This window comes from Ranitomeya variabilis, chromosome 6, assembly GCF_051348905.1.
Source record: "Ranitomeya variabilis isolate aRanVar5 chromosome 6, aRanVar5.hap1, whole genome shotgun sequence".
NCBI lineage: Eukaryota > Metazoa > Chordata > Amphibia > Anura > Dendrobatidae > Ranitomeya > Ranitomeya variabilis.
This window is the reverse complement of record NC_135237.1, coordinates 340,884,413-340,903,423: the sequence shown is the minus strand read 5'-3', so window position 1 is coordinate 340,903,423 and position 19,011 is coordinate 340,884,413.

The following is a 19,011-nucleotide window of genomic DNA, read 5'->3' as shown; positions in this document are numbered from 1 at the left end:
ACCAAATACTCAAAATGGCCCTCGGGCGTATTAAATGCGGTTTTCCACTCATCCCCCTGCTTGATTCGCACCAAATTATACGCCCCACGGAGATCAATCTTAGAGAACCACTTGGCCCCCTTTATACGAGCAAACAAATCAGTAAGCAGTGGTAACGGATATTGATATTTAACCGTGATTTTATTCAAAAGTCGATAATCAATACACGGCCTCAAAGAGCCGTCTTTCTTAGACACAAAGAAAAAACCGGCTCCTAAGGGAGATGACGAAGGACGAATATGTCCCTTTTCCAAGGACTCCTTTATATATTCTCGCATAGCAGCGTGTTCAGGCACAGACAGATTAAATAAACGACCCTTAGGGTATTTACTACCCGGAATCAAGTCTATGGCACAATCGCACTCCCGGTGCGGAGGTAGTGAACCAACCTTGGGTTCTTCAAAAACGTCACGAAAGTCAGACAAGAATTCAGGAATCTCAGAGGGAATAGATGATGAAATGGAAACCAAAGGTACGTCCCCATGAGTTCCTTTACATCCCCAGCTTAACACAGACATAGCTCTCCAGTCGAGGACTGGGTTATGAGATTGCAGCCATGGCAATCCCAGCACCAAAACATCATGTAGATTATACAGCACCAGAAAGCGAATAACCTCCTGGTGATCCGGATTAACACGCATAGTCACTTGTGTCCAGTATTGTGGTTTATTACTAGCCAATGGGGTGGAGTCAATCCCTTTCAGAGGTATCGGAGCCTCCAATGGCTCCAAATCATACCCACAGCGTTTGGCAAAGGACCAATCCATAAGACTCAAAGCAGCGCCAGAGTAGACATAGGCGTCCGCGGTAATAGATGACAAAGAACAAATCAGGGTCACAGATAGAATAAACTTAGACTGTAAAGTGCTAATTGAAACAGACTTGTCAGGCTTCTTAGTACGCTTAAAGCATGCTGATATAACATGAGTTGAATCACCACAATAGAAGCACAACCCATTTTTTCGTCTAAAATTCTGCCGCTCGCTTCTGGACAGAATTCTATCACAATGCATATTTTCTGGCGTTTTCTCAGTAGACACCGCCAAATGGTGCACAGGTTTGCGCTCCCGCAGACGCCTATCGATCTGAATAGCCATCGTCATGGACTCATTCAGACTCGCAGGCACAGGGAACCCCACCATAACATCCTTAATGGCATCAGAGAGACCTTCTCTGAAAATCGCCGCCAGGGCGCACTCATTCCACTGAGTAAGCACAGACCATTTGCGGAATTTTTGGCAGTATATTTCAGCTTCATCTTGCCCCTGAGACAAGGACATCAAGGCCTTTTCCGCCTGAAGCTCTAAATGAGGTTCCTCATAAAGCAACCCCAAGGCCAGAAAAAACGCATCCACATTGAGCAACGCAGGATCCCCTGGTGCCAATGCAAAAGCCCAGTCTTGAGGGTCGCCCCGGAGCAAGGAAATTACAATCCTGACCTGCTGTGCAGGGTCTCCGGCAGAGCGAGACTTCAGGGACAAAAACAATTTGCAATTATTTTTAAAATTTTGAAAGTGAGATCTATTCCCCGAGAAGAATTCAGGCAAAGGAATTCTAGGCTCAGACATAGGTGCATGAACAACAAAATCTTGCAAATTTTGTACCTTTGTGGCGAGATTATTCAAACCTGTAGCTACACTCTGAAGATCCATTTGAAACAGGTGAACACAGAGCCATTCAAGGATTAGAAGGAGAGGAAGGCTGCAGTATAGGCAGACTCGCAAGTGATTCAATTAAGAGCACACTCAGAACTAGAGGGAAAAAAAAAAAAAAAAAATTGTAGCAGACTTTTTTTTTCTCCTTTTAACCCTTTTTTGGGCCGGTCAAACTGTCATGATTCTCAATGGCGAGAGAACATAGCCCAGCATATATGAGAACTAGCTCTTGGAAGATGGAAACTATACTGACCATGAACTAAACCTGCCGCACAACTAGAAGTGGCCGGGTAGCATGCCTACGTTTTTTTATCCCTAGATGCCCAGCGCCAGCCGGAGAACTACCTAATCCTAGCAGAGGAAAAGACAGTCCTGGCTCACCTCTAGAGAAATTTTCCCAAAAGGCAGACAGAGGCCCCCACATATATTGGCGGTGATTTAAGATGAAATGACAAACGTAGTATGAAAATAGGTTTAGCAAAATCGAGGTCCGCTTACTAGATAGCATGAAGACAGAAAGGGCACTTTCATGGTCAGCAGAAAACCCTATCAAAACACCATCCAGAAATTACTTTAAGACTCTAGCATTAACTCATAACACCAGAGTGGCAATTTCCGCTCACAAGAGCTTTCCAGACACAGTAACGAAACAGCAGCTGTGAACAGGAACAAAATGCAAAAACACACAAGGACAAAAGTCCAACTTAGCTGGGAGTTGTCTAGTAGCAGGAACATGCACAGAAAGGCTACTGATTACATTGTTGACCGGCATGAAACTGACAGAGGAGCAAGGTTATATAGCGACTCCCACATCCTGATAGGAGCAGGTGAACAGAGGGGATGATGCACACAAGTTAAATTCCACAAGTGGCCACCGGGGGAGCCCAGAATCCAATTTCACAACAGGCCCCGCCCACCAAAGCGGAGGCCGAGGGGCCCGGCCCCACCCACCAAAGCGGAGGCCGAGGGGCCCCGACCACCACATCGGAAGCCGAGGGGCCCCGCCCACCAAATCGGAGGCCAAGGGGCCCCACCAACCAAATCGGAGGCCGAGGGGCCCCGCCCACCAAATCGAAGGCCGAGGGGCCCCTGCCCACCAAAGCAGAGGCCGAGGGTCCCCGCACACCAAATCGGAGGCAGAGGGACCCCGCCCACCAAAGCGGAGGCCGAGGGTCCCTGACCACCAAATCGGAGGCCGAGGGGCCCCACCAACCAAATTGGAGGCCGAGGGTCCCCGCCCACCAAATTGGAGGCCGAGGGGCCCCACCAACCAAATTGGAGGCCGAGGGGCCCCGCCCACCAAATCGGAGGCCGAGGGGCCCCGCCCACCAAATCGGAGGCCGAGGGTCCCCGCCCACCAAATCGGAGGCCGAGGGTCCCCGCCCACCAAATCGGAGGCCGAGGGGCCCCGCCAACCAAATCGGAGGCCGAGGGGCCCCGCCCACCAAATCGGAGGCCGAGGGTCCCCGCCCACCAAATCGGAGGCCGAGAGTCCCCGCCCACCAAATCGGAGGATAAGGGGCCCCGCCAACCAAATCGGAGGCCGAGGGGCCCCGCCAACCAAATCGAAGGCCGAGGGTCCCCGCCCACCAAATCGGAGGCCGAGGGTCCCCGCCCACCAAATCGGAGGCCGAGGGTCCCCGCCCACCAAATCGGAGGCCGAGGGGCCCCGCCCACCAAATCGGAGCCAGGGGTCCCCGCCCACCAAATCGGAGGCCGAGGGGCCCCGCCCACCACATCAGAGGCCGATGGGCCCCGCCCACCAAATCGGAGGCCGAGGGGCCCCGCCCACCAAATCGGAGGCCAGGGGTCCCCGCCCACCAAATCGGAGGCCGAGGGGCCCCGCCCACCAAATCGAATGCCGAGCTGCCCCGCCCACCAAATCGAAGGCCGAGCGGCACCACCCACCAAAGCGGAGGCCGAGGGGCCCCGCCCACCACATCGGAGGCCGAGGGGCCCCGCCCACCAAATCGGAGGCCGAGGGTCCCCGCCCACCAAATCGGAGGCCGAGGGTCCCTGCCCACCAAATCGGAGGCCGAGGGTCCCCGCCCACCAAATCGGAGGCCGAGGGTCCCCGCCCACCAAATCGGAGGACGAGGGGCCCCACCAACCAAATCGTAGGCCGAGGAGCCCGTAAGTGCGCCCCCGGGTGCAAAAGTAAGTGCGCCCCCGGGTGCAAAAGTAAGTGCGCCCCCGGGTGCAAAAGTAAGTGCGCCCCCGGGTGCAAAAGTAAGTGCGCCCCCGGGTGCAAAAGTAAGTGCGCCCCCGGGTGCAAAAGTAAGTGCGCCCCCGGGTGCAAAAGTAAGTGCGCCCCCGGGTGCAAAAGTAAGTGCGCCTCCGGGTGCAAAAGTAAGTGCGCACCCGGGTGCAAAAGTAAGCGCGCCCCCGGCCCCGGGTGCAAAAGTAAGCGCGCCCCCCAGTCCCGTGTGTGAAAAGCTGCTGTAAAGCTGGTAGCGCTGTTCAAGCACCATGTATTTCCTTCAGGAAATGCCCATCTAATATATAATTGCCTAGAATACTACTTCCTGCAATTTGTGCCAAATTCCGTGGCTTTGTCCGGAGCTAATGTCCGGAGATAATGTCCGGAGCTAATGTCCGGAGATAATGTCCGGAGCTAATGTCCGGAGCTAATGTCCGGAGATAAGTGACGTCACCAGTGTCCTACACCCAGGCAGAGCACAGGGGCCCCAGGCAGCATATGGGGCCCCAGGCAGAGCACAGTGGCCCCAGGCAGAGCACAGGGGCCCCAGACAGCCTATGGGGCCCCAGGCAGAGCACAGTGGCCCCAGGCAGAGCACAGGGGCCCCAGGCAGCATATGGGGCCCCAGGCAGAGCACAGGGGCCCCAGGCAGCATATGGGGCCCCAGGCAGAGCACAGGGGCCCCAGGCAGAACATGGGGCCCCAGGCAGAGCACAGGGGCCCCAGGCAGAGCACAGGGGCCCCAGGCAGCATATGGGGCCCCAGGCAGAGCACAGGGGCCTCAGGCAGAGCACAGGGGCCCCAGGCAGCATATGGGGGCCCAGGCAGAGCACAGGGGCCCCAGGCAGCATATGGGGCCCCAGGCAGAGCACAGTGGCCCCAGGCAGAGCACAGGGGCCCCAGGCAGAACATGGGGCCCCAGGCAGAGCACAGGGGCCCCAGGCAGAGCACAGGGGCCCCAGGCAGAGCACAGGGGCCCCAGGCAGCATATGGGGCCCCAGGCAGAGCACAGGGGCCCCAGGCAGCATATGGGGCCCCAGGCAGAGCACAGTGGCCCCAGGCAGCATATGGGGCCCCAGGCAGAGCACAGTAGCCCCAGGCAGAGCACAGGGGCCCCAGGCAGCATATGGGGCCCCAGGCAGAGCACAGTGGTCCCAGGCAGAGCACAGGGGCCCCAGGCAGCTTATGGGGCCCCAGGCAGAGCACAGTGGCCCCAGGCAGAACATGGGGCCCCAGGCAGAGCACAGTGGCCCCAGGCAGAGCACAGGGGCCCCAGGCAGAACATGGGGCCCCAGGCAGAGCACAGGGGCCCCAGGCAGAGCACAGGGGCCCCAGGCAGCATATGGGGCCCCAGGCAGAGCACAGGGGCCCCAGGCAGCATATGGGGCCCCAGGCAGAGCACAGTGGCCCCAGGCAGAGCACAGGGGCCCCAGGCAGCATATGGGGCCCCAGGCAGAGCACAGTGGTCCCAGGCAGAGCACAGGGGCCCCAGGCAGCCTATGGGGCCCCAGGCAGAGCACAGTGGCCCCAGGCAGAACATGGGGCCCCAGGCAGAGCACAGGGGCCCCAGGCAGAGCACAGGGGCCCCAGGCAGCATATGGGGCCCCAGGCAGTGCACAGTGGTCCCAGGTAGAGCACAGGGGCCCCAGGCAGCCTATGGGGCCCCAGGCAGAGCACAGGGGCCCCAGGCAGCATATGGGGCCCCAGGCAGAGCACAGGGGCCCCAGGCAGCATATGGGGCCCCAGGCAGAGCACAGTGGCCCCAGGCAGAGCACAGGGGCCCCAGGCAGAACATGGGGCCCCAGGCAGAGCACAGGGGCCCCAGGCAGCATATGGGGCCCCAGGCAGAGCACAGGGGCCCCAGGCAGCATATGGGGCCCCAGGCAGAGCACAGCGATATTTAGGACCACTGTGCAGTGTTTCAGACCCCCTGTGTGATGTCTGGGGCCCTGTTCTTAAGTATATTAAAGATTAAAGTAACGTATATTAAAGTATATTATAGATCAAATTTGACACGTTTATGAGCACCATTGAGTGATATACTCAAGAATGACATAATTTTTCAACATTTTATGGTTTCAAACTGTAAACACTCAGAGTTTTTTTTACTTCAACCAGAAAACCTTAACGGTTCATAAAAAACTTGACTGTTCAGGATATGATAAAAGTCATAGTATTCTGAATCTTTAACTTATAAAGATACCTTTACATGGGGTGATTATTGGTTCCAGAGAGGCTTTCGGCCGATAATCGTACACATGGCTGGTGACAGGACAATACAATATAAACGTTCAAAGGTAAACACTGATAACATTAAAATCTAATATATAATTGCCTAGAATACTACTTCCGGCAATTTGTGCCAACTTCCGTGGCTTTGCTCCGTACCCACACATTACCACATGAGGCTCCGTCCTCACACATTACCACACAAGGCTCTGTCCCCACACATTACCACACGAGGCTCCGTCCTCACACATTACCACACGAGGCTCTGTCCCCACACATTACCACACGAGGCTCCGTCCCCACACATTACCACACAAGGCTCTGTCCTCACACATTACCACATGAGGCTCTGTTTCCACACATTACCACACGAGGCTCCGTCCCCACACATTACCACACGAGGCTCTGTCCCCACACATTACCACACGAGGCTCCGTCCTCACACATTACCACACGAGGCTGCGTCCCCACACATTACCACACGAGGCTCTGTCCCCACACATTACCACTCGAATCCAGTTTGCTTTTGATTTTACACTGTAAATAAAGTGTGTTAGCATTATTATGATTTGTAATTATTATTATTGTTATTAAATTCATTTTAAGTAAATTTACCACCTGTGTAAGCGCTATTGAATGTTGTCATTATTTACTTTGGTTTAATCACTAGCAGCATTAATTAGATAGCAATGAGCATGCCGAGCGTTAGCTGGCAGGAAACAGCTAGTTTTATATTATTAGAATTCAGTTGATTTTGTAATTCACTGCGTGCAAATTCAGCAAAATGGTGGCAAGCTGCCCACAATTTTGCTAAACCATAGAAAGTGGGCAAGAGGTTAAAAAACAACAAAAAAAACCTTACTACTCACCTTTCCGACCATCTCCTCTGCTCTCTGTCCCTGATACTGTCCTCAGCTCTTCTTCTTACTGTTGCTCAAACCCCAAGCTTCTTCATGCTACACTAGGTTTTCAGGCCACAACTAGGCCTGGGATATTTCTGCATATGTGTGTTGCAAGGGTGCTATGTAATGACAACTTACACTGCAACCTTACAATGTGCACTGTTGGCTGGGACTTCTGCCTATGACTAAGTCCGGGATGTCCCTGTGCATACGCATCATAAGGTTGTCTCATCATGATGTCTCAATGGACAACACAACCTTCAAAAACACATGCACAGGAACATCACGAGCCTGGTCATGGCCAGACTAAAATGAAGAGGTCTTGGGTAAGAACTGGTGCTAAGGACCATATGGGGACAGCAAGACGACATGGCGAACCTGAACAGTAAAGTTCTAGGTCCGAACACTGTGTGCTTTTCGCGCTGTCATCTGCATAACAGCACGAGAAACACCGGTGGCTCTGATCGGCGGTAAGATCTTTACCACCTGTCAGAGAGCTGCAGCTCCAAACAGTCTATGCCTGCTGCCGCTAATCACTGAGCAGGTGCCATTGATGAGTGAATTCATAAGCCAGACGTGAGATCCCCTGTATTTTTGACATCTAGCATGGCAAATCTGACAACTGTGAGCTGAAACTCTCAGCTATCCGCTTTATAATAGCTGGTTATCAAGAATAGAGGGATCCCCAAGCCATTTTTTTTAAAATTATATAGATAGATAGTTTATAAAAAATGGTATGGGGTCCCCCCCATTTTTGGCAACCAGCCAAGCGAAACCAGACAGCTGGGGGACTTGTATTCTAAGGCTGCTAAGGTGCCATGGATATTGCCCCCCCAGCCTAAAAATAACAGCCCACAGCCACCCCAGAAAAGTAAAATCTATTAGATGAGACAATTCTGGCTCTTTGACCGGTGCTTCCCACTTGCCTGGTGGCGGTGGCACGTGGGGTTAATATTTGTGGGGTTGATGTCACCTTTGTATTGTCAGATGACATCAAGCCAATGACTTAGTAATGGAGGGGCATCTATAAGACACCTATCCATTACTAATCCTTTAATTATATGGTAAATAAAGACACAGCCAGAATAAAATCATTAATTTGAAATAAAAATATGCAGTTTTACTTTTTATTTAAAAATAACAAACACAGTTCACGCGTTCTGTCTCACACCATAATCCATGTCTGGGATAAGTTGGATAAGTTGTGATAAGTTGCCAAGTTGCAACCGTCCAGGCTGAAAACCACTGGAGAATGAGCTGCTGTGAGCGCAGCATCAGTGACTAGTGGTGACGTCATTGAGGTTACCGCAGGTCAGTGAGGCTGTGTTCCCAACCGGACCAATGAACCTCAGTGACCTCAGTGAGATCACCGCTAGCACACTGAGAAAAAGTCTTATAGTGTAGCGCTGAGCCAAAGTTCACAGTTAGAATTTTTATCTCCGGTCTCAGCTGTGGTCTCAAGCTGTTATCTGACAGCGCAGGAGCAGCAGCGCTCTGACCAGAGGTAATGATCTTCCAATGGATGTTCAGGCCCTCCACTCATGTGAATGGGGTCCGGGTTTGGTACTGGTCTGGTACCCAAACCAAACTTTTTTTTAACTGTTCATTCGAACCCACCGGACCCGAACATCCACGGGTTTGAGCATCACTAATAGCGAGCAGTGTGGTTGGTCTGGAGAGGTGAGTGGTGACATAGTAATTATTTTTTCTCTACATCTTACATATATTATGCTCTAGAATGTCTCCAGACTAGTGATGAGCGAGTGTGCTCGTTACTTGAGATTTCCGAGCATGCTCGGGTGTTCTCTGAGTCTTTTGGGCGTGCTCATAGATTATATTTTTATCTCCGTAGCTGCATGATTTGCAGCTGTCAGACAACCTGAACACATAATAATAATAATAATCTTTATTTTTATATAGCGCTAACATATCCCGCAGCGCTTTACAGGTTGCACACATTATCGCCGCTGTCCCCATTGGGGCTCACAATCTAAATTCCCTATCAGTATGTCTTTGGAATGTGGGAGGAAACCGGAGTACCCAGAGGAAACCCACGCAAACACGGAGAGAACATACAAACTCTTTTGCAGATGTTGTCCTTGAACCCAGGACTCCAGTGCTGCAAGGCGCCAACGTGCTGACCCTGCACATGCAGGGATTGCCTGTTTTTTAGAAAATCACCACAAGTATTCAGGCTGTCTAGCAGCCTGAGAACATCCAATCATGCTTGGAAAACTCAAGTAATGAGCACACTTGCTCATCACTACTCCAGACCCCATAGCATAATAAGGGACATTCAATTAGAGGAAATAAATTTGTTGCAAGTTGAATTTTCCAGTATAATTTGTGTGATTTAGCAAATCTCAATCTCATCAGATCCGCTCTTCTCTAGTCAGTATGTCATCTAAGCAGTTAAACATAGGGCGGGAACACTGTGTGTCAGCCCATCAGGTAAATTCTGTAGACTGGAAAACTTTCAATTGTAGCATTAGTGCACATTTAAATGGAAAATGATGAACACAGGCACATGAAAAGTGGTAGGAATATATTTAAAACAAGTGTTTAATTAATCTAGCTTAAAGCAGATCTGTCACCAGATTTTAAAATGTTAACTATATACATAAATAAATCGATCCCTGATGAGGCTGCTGTGCTTATTTTGATAATCAATGACAAAATGGCTATATAATTATTTTTTAAAGTTTAACCTCAATCTCTGCTTGCTCTGATTGATAGCTTCTCAGTGTCCCTCCTCCCTGCTGCTGAAAGTACTGCTCAGTACAAGCTGCAGCTGACAGTCAGATCGGGTGGGCAAAGTTTGAATGGATTCAGACTCATTTTTTCACTATTTTTCATGTTTATCAGTATTTCATGGCCATTTAGACATGTGTTATCATAAGTATAACAGCCTCACCAGGTCTATGAGATATTTTTATTTTTATTAATGTGTACATTATACAATTAAAGCTTCATTCATACATCTGTGCTTTTTCAATTACAGAAAAAAAGTATCATCTGTGTTTTTCACCCAATTTTCATCAGTATTTGGTCAGTGTGTCAGTTTTTACCATCAGTGTTTCATCAATGATCTTCAAGTATGACTTTTTTTCCCCAAAGTTTAACCTATTCACACAGCTGCTATTTTCACGTGCTTAATTTTTTGGGCCAATTGACTTGTATGAGTAATTTTTGATCCATGATTTAAATCCAAAATAGACATCTCTGTGATTTACTTGCAGACACACGGTCCACAAAATAACACGAGCATGTGAATGGCGCCTTAAATGATAATGGTTATGTGTTCTCTCTCTGAAAACTATAGATATAACATATACTGTACATGATTCAACGTCTGATTTAAGCCTAATCATCAAGTTCTAGAAAACTAACACCTGAAGAATGTGATCTGAAACCTGCAATGAAGGAAAAAAATGTTTTCTGTCTTTCAGCTAAATGATGCTTCGCTTTTATTCTCTGGCAAAAGTTTTCCAGTAACTGAAATACCTGAGCCCGGATAAGGAGGTTTGGGAGTTTTGTGGAGAGCTGCAACTCTGTATGCCTCCACATCAGTGGTATATGACTGAGATAATAAATATTTCCACAGTGATCTGAAATCTATCGCATGAATATATCACTAAAAAGCAGGGACTCTACTCAAAAACTTGGATTGCACTTACATATATAAAATACATGTAAATACGTTTGGAGTAATCTATTCAGAATGCAGTTTGTTTTTTTGCAACCTTTTCAACACTTAAATTGGGAGTTTCCTGTTTCCTTGAAATTTAAGAAACAATACAGCTGACTTTCCCAGAAATATATAATTAGATTAGATTTTTGGAAAGCGGCATCAATTTACATTAAGAATAAGTAAAGTCCTGGCTCAGTCAGATGGTGTTAGTTAAAATAACTATAACTTCCCGACTTCCTTCCTCCCTCTTTCTTACACTTCTGTCTCTATTTCTGTCTGTATATACATGTGTGTGTGTGTGTGTATATATATATATATATATATATATATATATATATATATATATATATATATATATATATATACATATATATCACATATATTGTATATTAATAGATACTATATATAAATATAGATTTTTCTGTATTTTCATGACTATGAAAATTGTACATTCACACTGAAGGCATCAAAACTATGAATTAACACATGTGGAATTATATACTTAACAAAAAAGTGTGAAACTGAAATTATGTCTTATATTCTAGGTTCTTCAAAGTAGCCACCCTTTGCTTTGATGACTGCTTTGCACACTCTTGGCATTCTCTTGATGAGCTTCAAGAGGTAGTCATCGGTAATGGTCTTCCAACAATCTTGAAGGAGTTCCCAGAGATGCTTAGCACTTGTTGGCTCTTTTGCCTTCACTCTGCGGTCCAGCTCACCCCAAATCATCTCGATTGGGTTCAAGTCTGGTGACTGTGGAGGTCAGGTCATCTGGCGTAGCACCCCATCACTCTCCTTCTTGGTCAAATAGCCCTTACACAGCCTGGAGGTGTGTTTGGGATCATTGTCCTGTTGAAAAATAAATGATGGTCCAACTAAACACAAACCGGATGGAATAGCATGCCGCTGCAACATGCTGTGGTAGCCATGCTGGTTCAGTATGCCTTCAATTTTGAATAAATCCCCAACAGTGTCACCAGCAAAGCACACCCACACCATCACACTTCCTCCTCCATGCTTCACGGTGGGAACCAGGCATGTAGAGTCTATCCGTTCACCTTTTCTGAGTTCCACAAAGACACGGTGGTTGGAACCAAAGATCTCAAATTTGGACTCATCAGACCAAAGCACAGATTTCCACTGGTCTAATGTCCATTCCATGTGTTCTTTAGCCCAAACAAGTCTCTTTTGCTTGTTGCCTGTCCTTCGCAGTGGTTTCCTAGCAGCTATTGAAGGCCTGCTGCACAAAGTCTCCTCTTAACAGTTGTTGTAGAGATGTGTCTGCTGCTAGAACTCTGTGTAGCATTGACCTGGTCTCTAATCTGAGCTGCTGTTAACCTGCGATTTCTGAGGCTCGTGACTCGGATAAACTTATCCTCAGAAGCAGAGGTGACTCTTGGTCTTCCTTTTCTGGGGCTGTCCTCATGTGAGCCAGTTTCTTTGTAGCGCTTGATGGTTTTTGCCACTGCACTTGGGGACACTTTCAAAGTTTTCCCACTTTTTCAGACTGACTGACCTTCATTTCTTAAAGTAATGATGGCCACTCATTTTTCTTTACTTAGCTGTTTTTTTCTTGCCATAATACAAATTTTAACAGTCTGTTCAGTAGGACTATCAGCTGTGTATCCACCAGACTTCTGCTCAACACAACTGCTGGTCCCAACCCCATTTATAAGGCAAGAAATTCAACTTATTAAACCTGACAGGGCACACCTGTGAAGTGAAAACCATTCCCGGTGACTACCTCTTGAAGCTCATCAAGAGAATGCCAAGAGTGTGCAAAGCAGTCATCAAAGCAAAAGGTGGCTACTTTGAAGAACCTAGAATATCAGACATCATTTCTGTTGTTTCACACTTTTTTGTTAAGTATATAATTCCACATGTGTTAATTCATAGTTTTGATGCCTTCAGTGTGAATGTACAATTTTCATAGTCATGAAAATACAGAAAAATCTTTAAATAAGAAGGTGTGTCCAAACTTTTGGTCTGTACTGTATATAGTATCTATGAATATATAATATATATGATAAATATAAATATATATATATATATGTATATATGTATATATCCTTGGCTTAGTATCAATGGTCATATATGACTCCTACTGCTTAAGGGTTAGGAACGTACTAGCTGCATTTTTTTCTTCTTTACAGGACATCTGGTTTCCTTTTGATTACCACTGAATCAGTTTAGAGACCCAAACTGTGGGTTTATGTGACAGTGAAGCAAAGTAAACCCCGCAGTACTTAGTAATGCAAAGATATAATTGAAAGCAAATCCTCAGTTACAATTACGCTTTTAAGTTCTATGCAATTTATTTTACCGGCAGCTTTGAAATGATTAAATGACTTCCTATACTAGTAGACCTCTAAACGTCTACAGCACATTCAGAAACTCCTGCATATTTGTGGTAGCCTAAGCTCTTGTTAGCATTTAATGTTTAGGTATAATATGGCAATTAAAGAGCGTCTGGGTTATAGCATTAAGTTATTTATTTATATATAAAAAATTATACAAACATATTGTGGTAACACACCTGCTTAAAATCCACGCAGGGATCATTACAGTATCCCATTAGAAGGGATTTCTGTTACAACAAGTTATCTTAAATTAAATTCAGATATGAGTCAGCCGCACATGATTCTGCTTGTGAAATTCTCACAAAGTTACAAGTAAAAAAAATGCAGAAAATGCACATTATTCTCAGTAATAATTTATGCATAGCTGGAATATCAGTTTGCTGCTGCTTTTAGCTGAAGACAATCCCAAGGTTGGGTTTGTGAGAAATTATTTTCTTATGCTAGAGAATTGGTCTAGTGACACTCTGATCAACCACTGTCAGAGTTTGAGCCGAGTGTCATCTGAGTGTGATCCGACTCTCTCACATGTGAGAATCAGAGCACAGGTGTGGAGAAGATGGAGAGCTTAATGTCTCCATCTTCTCTATTGTCTCTGTTCATGTACATCGGACTGAACTCAGATGACTTCTGAGTGCAGTCCGATATTTCAGACACACCCATAGACTTGTACATCGGACTGAACTCAGATGACTTCTGAGTGCAGTCCGATATTTCAGACACACCCATAGACTTGTAGGGCTGCACATGATCTGAATTGTGGAGCCACTCACAGCATGCTGTGATTTTTTCCACAGATCAATCCAGCCTGTAGAAAAAAAATCATGGAACTGCCCCAACCTATACATCTTTTTATTGTCCCTCTCCATAAATGTTTGCTTTACCTAATGATTTGTGTTGTTCTATAAATTTTCCCTTGCTTGTCAGTTCACCCAAAATTTGTAAAAGAGCATGATCTTGTTTATTTATTTATTTATTTTTTTAAATTTTAACTTGCTTATATAGTGCCATTGATGCCCCAACACTTTACAAACATCATCATATTGTTGTCATCAAGACCCTCAAGTTAAAACTTGTTTTATAATATACCCAGCCGTGGTATAATCCCCAGAAATTCTTGTATCAACACGTAAAGGATTAAAATGTAACTTTTACTGGATATAATTAAAACAATATACAAAAAGTGCAAGTGCAGACCAAAAACAGACAAACAAACAAATGTGGGTAGCGCTATGGATCTATTGCTATTATAGCACCTCGAAGATAGAGCGCAACATCCACTGAAGTACCACTCACAATCTAGGTATCTGTAAATACATATCAAGGAGAAACCTAGCGGGTATGGTTTACTTCTAACAACGGATCTATCACCCCAAACCGTCTCGGACCACTAGAGGGTTTTTAATCCCCAGAGTAACATCAGAGACCAGTATCTTAGGTACTCAGGATTGGGGTTTAATCAATGAATTCTCTGCTGCAACATCTATCGGCATATAGACCACCAGAATCATGTATTGCTTAGCATATATATGAATTCATCGATATGACTGGAACAAAAAAAGAACGGTCTCACCCGCCCGGAACCGTGTAGCATAATATCATTCAGTTCCACTCATGGCAGTAGACCTCTTCCCCTCCTCTCCCGACGCGTTTCGGTATTCCTCATCAGGGGATAGCGTTGGGGTTACCTCATGACTGCTGTCCAGCCGACGCTGCCATCCATGTGCGTAGTAAGTGAGCCTTTTTAAAATGCACCTTGTGTACCGGTATCCGGTCTATGTGACGCACATTGCCGATCACCTGACCGGATGTGAAATCATTGGAACGCATCAGCTGACCGAACATTCGGCCAGCTGCATGCCGCTCCTCCTTTGGAGCACAAAGATCTATAATGCGCCTGCGCTCCCGGGTAGGCTGATACGCAGAGCCTCTAAAATGTATTATCAGTTATACAGGAAACTGATATATAATGCAATGTGTCTCTTATTATATGGGGCATATGGCTTTATTGCTACTTATCTAAGAGCATATACATCCATATATCTCTAGTTGTACCACCATTTTCTGTGCAGGTTTACATTATTCTTGGTAAGACATTTACATATTCTCAATAGCCAGGACTGATCATGACAGAGATGCAGAAAGTACAGATATAGTACACTCCATGTATTGGAGACCCATTAATATGAAGGACGATCATTAAGGAGGAATTTACTCACGGCAAATATGCATACTGAAGTATTTTTTCATGCGTAGTGGATACCGATGAAGAAATCCTCAGAGCATCGGAGGCTGGAAATTGTAGACAAAGATTAGAAAAAGCCAAAAAGAGAGAAAGCCTACTGGTCACCTAGGGTACCCTATTCTCGCTTTTTCCTGCCTAATGCGATGGTTGGCACCCTAGGACCTATGCAGTGGCGACCCCACTCATTGGCGACTGCCCCTAACTATACACCCTAATTTACCCTAAATCAGAGGAAGGAAGCAATAGAAAGCTGGTCAATTAGACCATAAGGATGGACTGTGTGTAGCCAAAAAATCCATTTACATTCTCTCTGGAGTATAATCTGAACCCAGTTACCCCCTCTACTTGGGGGTTTGATTCTATCAATACCTATAAACGTGATCTTTTTTATGTTCCCCTGGTGATGTCTATTTACATGGTTGGCTATAGAAGTGTCTCTCTTATTTTTGATGTCACGTATATGCTCTCCTATTCTCCTACAGAAGTTTCTCCTAGTTTTCCCTACGTATTCCAATCCACATTCACATGTAGCCTTATACACTACTCCCTTTGTTTGGCAGTTGATAAATTGCCTGATCTGATATATTCTGCCTGTGTTATTACTGACAAATGTTTTACTTGTCTGTATAGAGGCACATGCTTTGCATCTGCCACACTTATAGCAACCCGCTGGTTGCGTGCCAAGCCATGAATGACTCTTTGGACCTTGGTAGTGACTATGGACGAGTCTGCCTTTTATGGATTTTCCTCTCCGGAATGTGATTTGGGGTGTTATATTAACGGTATCCTTGATGTCTGGGCCCATACACAAGATTTGCCAGTGCTTCTGTAAAATTTTACGGATCTCATTCGCTCCATTCGAGAAACGTGTTATAAAATGTGTAGTGCCCTCCTCCAGCTTTGGGGGTTGCTGTACTAGGAGATCCTTACGTTCTTTCACAAGTGATGATCTATATGCCTCATTTAATACATAATCGGGGTACCCTCTTTCACGGAAGCTTCCTCTAAGATCATCCGCTTGCTCCTTAAAATTGTTGATGTCAGAGCAGTTGCGGCGGAGTCTTAGATATTGTCCTTTTGGAATACCTTGTTTTAGAGGTCTAGGACTGCACTGTCTTGCAGAAGGCGGACACCTTTGGTAAGCATGCCATGTCTCTTGGCATTGATGGCCTCCCGCAATTTCCGCAGCAGTGAAGCATAGTATGAAGCATAGTATGCCCCAGTGATCATGGTACCCTTTGCTAGGAAAACCATCAATACTACTCTGTGCTGGTCCCAAAATACTGTGACCATGAGCTTGCCTGCCGAGTGTTGGGCACGTTCTTTCTTTGGAGGTGGTGAGTCATGATGCGTCCATTGCATCGACTGAACTTTAGTCTCAGGATCATAGTGATGGACCCAGCTTTCATCCTGTGTGATCAGTTTGTTGAAAAATAGGTTGAAGTGAAGGACAGCATCCAGTCAGGGTGAAAGAAATTCTTCTTTATTTAAGCCATAATGCCATTATGGCTTAAATAAAGAAGAATTTCTTTCACCCTGACTGGATGCTGTCCTTCACTTCAACCTATGGTATGTACTCTTCCACTTGGCTCCAGTGGAATTAGGACGTGCATCTGCCTTCACTTCTTTTGCTGCCAGAGTGCTGTCAGCCGCTAAACCTTCAGTTTGTTGAAAAAGTCCTCCTGGTTTCCATGGCACATCATCAATAGAGCATGAGAGTATTCGACTCGTTCCTGCTTCTGGAAAGGTGTGAGCAGCTGGGGAACCCAGCGAGCGGATACCTTATGCATGTGAAGATTTTTTCCATGGACTACACACTAAACATTTTCGGCTAGGTGGCGAATGGTTACGCAGTGATTTTCCAAAACGGTGACCTCCACTTGCTGGAAGGTGTGTTCATCAATAGCAGAGTGTGGTCGCCCTGGAATTGCAGCTGTTTGCACCGAAGTCCGACCACATTTGAATTGATGATGTCAGTTCTTGACTACATCATATGATGGGGAATCATCATCATAAACCTCTTTCATCTCATCGAACGTCTCCTTTGGTGTGCAGCCTTTCAAGTAAAGGAACTTGATGACTGTTCTGCATTCCACTGGGTCCATTATCAAACCTCACACCTCTTCAGCACCTGTAAAATCAAGACCGTTATCAATTCTGAGCTGCAAATTGGCATGAAACCTATAGAGACTTATATCATTATACGTCTGCAGTTTCAGCATCCTGTGATAAATAGAAGTGGGTCAGGGGAAATCTTTAATGAATGCCCCTTTTATCTCATCACTAGTGTTGAGCATTCCGATACCACAAGTATCGGGTTTCGGCCGATATTTGCTGTATCGGAATTCCGATACCGAGTTCCGATACTTTTGTGATATCGGAAATCGGAATCGGAAGTTCCCAGTGTATGGTTCCCAGGGTCTGGAGGAGAGGAGACTCTCCTTCAGGCCCTGGGATCCATATTCATGTAAAAAATAAAGAATCAAAATAAAAAATATGGATATACTCATCCGTCCGACGGACCCTGGACCTTAGCGGTGCAACCGGCAGCCTCCGTTCCTAAGAATGCAGTGAGTGTACAGGACCTGTGATGACGTCGCGGTCTTGTGATTGGTTGCGTGACCGCTCATGCGACCGCTCACGTGACCGCAACGTCATCGAAGGTCCTTCACTCACTGCATTCTTAGGAACGGAGGCTGCCGGTTGCACCGCTAAGGTCCAGGGTCCGTCCGAGGGTGAGTATATCCATATTTTTTATTTTTATTCTTTATTTTTTACATGAATATGGATCTTAGGGCCTGAAGGAGAGTTTCCTCTCCTTCAGACCCTGGGAACCATCCAGGATACCTTCCGATATTTGTGTCCCATTGACTTGTATTGGTATCGGGTATCGGTATCGGCGATATCTGATATTTTTTGGATATCGGCCGATCCAATCCGATACCGATACTTTCAAATATCGGACGGTATCGCTCAACACTACTCATCACATGATCTATCAGAGAGATTTAGGGGGGATTATTATAGGTACTGAAAAAGATGTGGCAGGTAAAGCAGCAACCATTTCAGGGTTTTATAGCCTATGGATATTATGTCAGGGTGCACAGCTCATCATTAAAGATATTGATAAAAAGACCTAAATCAGAGTGTATTATATTAATGCAGCACTGAAGCACATACGTAGTTAATTCAAGCAGTATTTTTAGTTTTTAATAATAATGCACAGATTCAAGTGATAGGAAGGTGCAGAACCTGCACAGTCGGTGTGACTGTGAATTGCTTGTTCTGTGATATACTACAGTACAGCAAACTTAACAACACTATTTTTTTCATTCTTAAATTTGCACTAAAAAAGAAGTTTAAACCCCATCTGTGCCAATTTTCATACTGATAAAAAATAGTAAAACCAAGACTCGTATCAGAGAAAGTGTGCTTCCTGGCTTATGACACAAACAAGCCATAAGCGATATCAATTTTGCATTTCTTTAGCATTTTTTTCAGAGGCAGGCTATTTTTAAAAAAAATGAAAACTCTTCAAATTACAAAAATTTAAATGCAATGGTCTAAAGTATGTGTGTTTAAAAAAGTTTATTTATTTTTGCACACTTGTAACAATCCATTTTTATGCCCATACATGCTAACTGAAAACAGTGGTTTGCCACAGGTATTTGCTTTTAGAATTTGGATTTACAT